Here is a 6,901-nt window from a genome sequence, read left to right as displayed (position 1 = left end):
TGACAACCACCAAACCAAACTGGTCTCTATCTTCACCCTCTCACAGAAAAAAAAAAAAAAAAAAGCCCCATCTTGGAATGTGCTCTGAAGATTTTCTCATCTCACTGAAGCTAGGAAAGAATTCACCCCAGAGGCTAGAGCAACATGCTTGGCTAAGCTTCCCACAAAACCAAGGGCCGCTTGCCTGAAAGGTTTTCCTTTCATTGGAATCGCTTACGGATATGTCATCACTGACTCATATCTCATAAACACGATTTACAAAAAAAGCTTGTCAGCTGGGTTTTATTAAATTGTAAATTAAAAAAAAAAAAAACCTGCATCCAGAATATCCAACAAGCTCAACACCCACAGATTCACTGGCTCATCTTCCAGCATCATGTGGTGGTTGATAAGTCTAAAGAACACACACACCTCATCAGCTCCCATCAAACTCTCTCTGCACCCACGGGAAAGCTCCACATTCACAGAATTCCTCCCACACAGGCCTGCACCCCATCAGCACAAGCAAAGATGAGGATTTACTCTGTGAGTCCAAAGAAAATAAATTGCTCCATTTATACATGACACATGAAAGAAAAAGTCATGCTTATGTCAAGCTAGAAATACACTTTTTAAAAGACAAAATTGTTACTTAAAAAAGGAAAAGTGCTTTGGCTCAGGAATGCCTGGTGAGTGCAATAATTCAATTAAAATGCATTGTTCTGACTCTGGCAAGTATTCATTTGTTCACCAATATTTTAGAGAAGTCTATTCTCATTGGTTCTTTGAGTTCGTGGAAAGCTTCATGTCATGTTATTGGATTGTCTTGTATTTTAAATGATTACTATATAGGCATCCTGGGAAGATGGAAAGACATTAAAAACCCTAAATCCTAGGCACCTCTTCTATCTACTTTACAAAATAGTGTCTACGAAATAATTCAACAGAAGCAAAGGGTATGGAATCCTTAGTAAAACCTGAAATAAGTGAAGAAAATTATGCCTTTCAGAATCTGGAAGGCATTTATATGCCTTTCCACATCAGTAGGCTGGATTTAAACTGCGATGATAGGAGAGCTAGGATTTATAATGAGACCAGTTTAAGTTACTGTGTTGATGATGTATTTTATTAGAGTAGCACTACTGGGGACAAACATCTTCTAAAAATGGGTGAAGGCAGCAACATGACAAGTTTGTTTTCAGCTCACATAAGCCTTAAGAATTGTTTTCTTCATTAGTGCATGACTTTCCTTGCAGTTCTGATTCTGGGACCCAGTCTTCTGTCATACTGTGGCTCTGGTAACTTCAATATATGTTTTCCAAAACAAATTATCCAAGGCATCTGGGTGAATCTGAAACTAAAGGCAAGAGCATAGGAAATGACATGTAATCAACTATCATGGACCACCATGGAAATAGCACTTACCACTTCTACACACATCTCATTGGCCGGGACTCGGTCATGTAACCTCACCTGACTTTAGGGAACACTGGAAATGTCTCCTAGTTGTATGCTCAGGAGAAAAAGAGGATGGGTTTGGTAAACAGCAGGCCAGTTTTTGCTACTTAAGGAAAAGAAGAAATTCCCATTCTACCCTCTTTCCTCTTCCAGTGAGAAGGCATGACAAGGACCACAGCTCATCCTCATTCAGTGTGCAGCAGACATTTAGGAGAGACTTTCATCAGTGATTCCAGAGACTGTTTTATTTCAGTTCCTCTCCCGAGAGTTCTCTTAACAGAGAGTAAGTATCAAAACTGGAGCTTCTGATAATTGTACCATGGGCCTGGGCCTTGGTATTCTGAATAATAATTACTAAGGCATTCTGCTGAACTGGGTTTTTAAGATCAATTGTATCTGAGTTGCCACACCATGGAATGTCTTTCTGTGATTTTTTTCACTGTCAAATCTAAGTGTGTTTGATCATGTAGACAACCTTTCTTTTGTTTTTCCATTCCTTTCAAAAAGTAAATTGAGACAGCTTACAAAATAAAATTCAACAAGTAAATAATAGACCCCTGGACCTTGAAAATGGAATATTATTGGTAATAAAATTAAATGAAGATGGGGGTGAGAGTATTACATTTAATGTATACATGCATGTCTTTAAAAGAGAGGGACGAAGTTGAGGGTTGTAAATAAGCTCATTTAATAGTGGCCAAAGCAAAGAATGCGACCTCAAACATAGGGCCTGTAATTCTCTTTCATGCTGCCCTGATGTGCTCTTTCCTGCCAGGGACTCCTACATTTCCCTAAATCTGTTAACAGCAAGAACAGAGTAGAGGGGAAAATTCTTGAAAAGAATACTTAATATGAGTGATGAAATCAAGTGCTAAATTTAAAAAGAAAGGAACGGGATGGGCAATTATTATAGCAAAAAGAGAAAAGGAAAAGTGAAAAACAGAGAAAGAAAACTGGCAATCTAACTCATTTTTGACTAGAAACAGGACACAAGAAGCAAACTGGTGGTGATGTGTTGGAGGGGGGAGGTGGTGGTGTTTAAGCAAGGATGTCAGACTCCCCAGATTAAACTAGTGAAGAACAGGAAGGGAGAAGGAGAGGGAGAAGAGGCAAAATGCACAAAACTCCATAAAAGGGAGCTGAGTGTCCATGTGTTTGAATAGATGGATATAAATAGAACATCACAGTATTCGGAATGTTTGTGGAACTCCTTATGATAACAATGAGCATCCTATTAAAAATAGGATGCTTACCTTCCAAATTCTATCAAAACGTAACAGGAAATAAATATTAACCAAAGTACCAAAAAGCATAGTAAAAATGGAATGAGTTATTGTATATATCTGCAATGAATGTCTTAGCACAAAATGGGAGTTCAACTAAAAAAAACAGAAATGGTTCAAAAATTTATGGTGTGTTTTCTGAATAAAATACTACGTAGCTATTAAAGAGAACATCGTGGAAACACCATAACAACAAGTCTAATTGTTTATTATTTAGTAGCAATAAAAAAGGAAGGGTCAAGAGGATATGTATGCTGTCATTACAACCGTGTAAAACAACTGTGAACAACAAATAAAAAAAATTGTGAAAAATATTATGTATTGAAGATCATGGAGATAGAATTTTTATTTAAATAGTCTAACTGGTATATTATTATTTCAACAAGAATAAATAGAGACAGAGAAACAAAAATAAATACTGTCCAATATCTCTTAGTGTTTGACTTAACAAGAGTGTCTGGACGTGTTGGGGGGACCAAGTTTGGAGCATTACCGTGGATTGAAATTGTGCTCTGCTAAGACTGGGATGAACATGCACAGAGACACCCTGGGCAGCTCTGCTCATGCCTTTGTCACCCAGCCTGACCCTCCCTTGCTCAAGTTGCAGAGAGGTCCATGTGTGTTCAGTGGTCCCAGCAGGACCAGAAGCATCAAGGGCCTCCTTGGCCATCCTTGGTGCCTGTGGCCATTCCTTCAGCTTCTGCCTCAGCTTCTTCACATGCCAGTATCAAGGAGGGAGATAAATTATGTCCTCTGGGCTTCAGTTTCCTCCTGTGTCAACCCAACAGCTTGGGTGAGGATTGAGGGGAGTGCAGTACTCTGTAAAGGAGAAAGTACCATTAGGTACAGATGGGAGCTGCATGCTTCCACCTTGCCACTGTCCTCTTTTTACTTCTCCTTCTCTCTATCTCTTGCTCTCTCTCTCTGTCTCTATCGGTCACACACACACACACACACACACACACACACACAAGCATTTATACATATTCATGCACTCCTTCTGCTCTATGTATCCTCAGCTCTGTCGTTAGTGAACACAGGTTGCTCCCTCTTGGCTCCAAGAAGGACGTGCTATTATTTTTGCTTGCCAAACTCATCCTTCAAGTTCCACTGACGCCTCCTTCATTTTATCTGTCTACTAACCACTTGAAATGAATGCTTTTTGTTGTTGCCATTTATAGGACAGAATAATTTTGCACTGTGATAAGATTATTCGTCTGGAATTTCAGAAATCCCCATATACCTGGAGAGACTGATTAAGGGGATCTCTGCAATAAAGTGCTGCCACAGGTTGGTCACCATGGGAAGCCCTCTCAATGTTTCAAAGCACTTTGAGCAATATTCATTTTATTATTTAAAATAAAATATTTTTAAAAATATTATTAAAATGTATTATTTATTATTAATGCCATCAAAACTCAAGGAGTCAAGTAGAATGGAATGCATTACTATAATCATTTTATAAACGAGGAATAGGAGGCCTAGATATATTGCAAAACACATGTAAGATTAATATCCAGTCAATGGCAGAACTGGGAATAGAATTCAGGACTGTCTGGGCCTCGGTCCTAAGCTCCCTGAAGTACACTTGTGTTTCCCTAATGCTGATTATTACGGCTCTACGAGGTAGGAGGTTGTGTCTATACTACTAGTTCTCAAACTGTAAGGTGTATCAGAGTCGCCAGCTGGTAGGCCCCATCTCAGACTCTCTGATGAGTTTATGATTCTGCAGATTTGGGGTAGGCTTTGGTCATTTGCATTTCGAACAATTTTCCCAGGAAATGCTGATACCACTGATGACTTTGAGAACTACTCATCTCTATAAATCCTTGGAGTTGCTGAAAATAAACTATTGACCAGCCAATTCTATCAATTGCTTCTCCATCAATGACATTTTTTTAAAAAAGTCACTATTCCCAATTGCAATGGTGCTATACTTTTCCTGGTCAAGTTTCCCAACTTACAAAATGCCTTCGGATATTGTGTTTAATGGAGTGTGTGGTGGGGAAGGAGTTGCCAAATGCATGGGTCTTTGGCCCTTATTAATATTTAGAGTTTCCTGAACCTTAAGAAAAGCGGGGCTCAACAGCATGGTAGAGAGACGTGCTGAAACAAACAGAACCATTCAGGGCAACAGGAACGAGCTAACGTGTACGTTAAATGTTAACTCCCTTTAAAAATAAAATAACACAGAAAGTAATCTTCGCTGGGGAAATAGATCACACTAGATTAGGCAAATGTTGTTGTTTCAGGTGGCTAACCTTATTGCTCTAAACTCGAGCCTGGAGTTAAAAAACAAAACCACGAGCTGGAGGGTCAGTCTACAGTGCAGTAGTTTGAATCCAGTCCTATTAACAGTAACTTAATACTATGAATTCGGGAAGTTTGGACTTTGGCCCTCTTGCTCAGGAGACCTTAAAAATAAAGATAGCTGCACAGTGAACATGAGCCACCCGCTTATTTTCCATTAGGTACCTGGTGAGAGATATTTATTTCGCCTGTTGTCTGCTGGATGATTTTTTCCAGGGTCAAAAGTACGATTGTGTACTGGGTACACAAGTGTGGAGTTAAGTATGGGGGGCCCTAGAACGGGAGCTTGAACAGATGCTCTTGGAACAGTTGTACATAATTCACTCCTCTTGGAATTTGGCTTCCCCAGTACAACCTCAGTCATGTGAAACATTAAGCCAGGGTGGATGGTTGTCAACTGCAGAGCTTATCCACTGCGCTGCTGAAAGGCCAGCAACGGGACGCTGTCACGGTGGACAGGTTGCTATGCTGAGAAAATTATGGCCACCACACACATTAAGCAAGAGATCTCAGCTCCGAAAAACCCGATAAAACCCTCAAGAGCGTGAACAGGGAATAGTTGTCTGGAGAGAGCGGAGAAAGGCACCACAATGATTCAGTTTGATGATCTAAACAAGGAACAGACACACCACCACAAAACCTGGTCATAATTGTCTCTCTCACAGACATCAACATCTAGCCATGCTGCACACTGTTCATTTCCCAAGGGTCTTACCCTTGGACACCTTCATTAAAACACTGAATTATGCTGCGCTCCTCCTGTCCTTTGCATTCCATGAATAAGCCATGCCTCTGCTAGTTCCAGCCTGAAATTTATGGGGTACCTTCTATACACCAAGCATTAGATTAGTGAAATCCCACAATGTAAGGTCAATGTCAATACCTTTTTGAAAGACGTTATTCGAATCAATTTACAAATAAGAAAGACTAAATGATAGGTTTAGTAACTTACCCAAGGCGAAAGAGGTAGGAAGCATGAAAATCAGAATCAGAGTCGTAACTGGTTGCAAAATACCTTGGTTGATATTTTAGACATTGTTCTCTCTGCTTATGATGTTTTTCCAGTTGTCTGCCAAGGCAACATCATCTTTTTAGTCCTGGTCACAGTCCAATGCTATCTCTTCCGTGTGGCTTTCCTGGAACCCTTCCTCTGACCAAGCACAGCTGCTTACGCTTCGTTCTTGCGTCCTCACAGCCTTTGTGTGCACATAGAGTATATATCACAATTATCTGCAATTATCTACATGTTTATCTTCCAGATTTCATATACCATGCATGCTTAAGGACACTTCACCTCATTTATCTTTACGTATTAAATACCTGGTGCTCAATAAATATATGTTGAATTAAACTAAACTATACCTCTAATTATAACACCATTCAGAGTTGGCTTCTAGGTTGGGCACGGTGGCTCACACTTGTAATCCCAGCACTTTGGGAGACCGAGGAGGGCAGGTCACTTGAGGTCAGGAGTTCGAGACCAGCCTGGCCAACGTAGTGAAACCCTGTCTCTATTAAAAGTATAAAAATTAGCTGAGTGTTGTGGTGGGCACCTATAATCCCAGCCACATCAGGAGGCTGAGGCAGGAGAATTGCTTGAAGCAGGGAAGCAGAGGTTGCAGTGAGCCGAGATTGTGCCACTGCACTCCAACCTAGGCGACAGAGTGAGACTTTGTCTCAAAAACAAAAAACAAATGAAAAACAGAGATGGCTTCTAATTATATTGCATAAGCAAAATTGCTCCTTAGGCTTAAGTCTAATTGCTTACTATCCACATAAGGCAGACCCAGAAGCAAATATCACATGGAACCCCTGTTGAGGACCTGTAGCCCATTGTTTATGGCCCAAATGCAAAGCAAGAGGCCACAAAT

The 6,901-nt window shown here is 40.2% G+C and overlaps 1 long non-coding RNA gene across 1 annotated transcript; it reads right to left on the bottom strand.

Moving 5' to 3' along the window:
• Positions 1-1,092: 1,092 nt before the first annotated feature.
• On the bottom strand, positions 1,093-6,115 carry LOC102123161 (uncharacterized). The gene is made up of 3 exons (XR_283557.4): positions 5,983-6,115; positions 3,214-3,539; positions 1,093-1,336 (listed from the first exon to the last, which is right to left on the bottom strand). It is a non-coding gene; the product is annotated as an uncharacterized lncRNA (long non-coding RNA).
• Between the last annotated feature and the right edge of the window lie 786 nt (positions 6,116-6,901).

Source organism: Macaca fascicularis, chromosome 13, assembly GCF_037993035.2.
Source record: "Macaca fascicularis isolate 582-1 chromosome 13, T2T-MFA8v1.1".
In the NCBI taxonomy this organism is placed as follows: Eukaryota; Metazoa; Chordata; class Mammalia; order Primates; family Cercopithecidae; genus Macaca; species Macaca fascicularis.
Note: the sequence above shows the minus strand (reverse complement) of the source record. Positions and strands in the feature narration are given on the sequence as shown.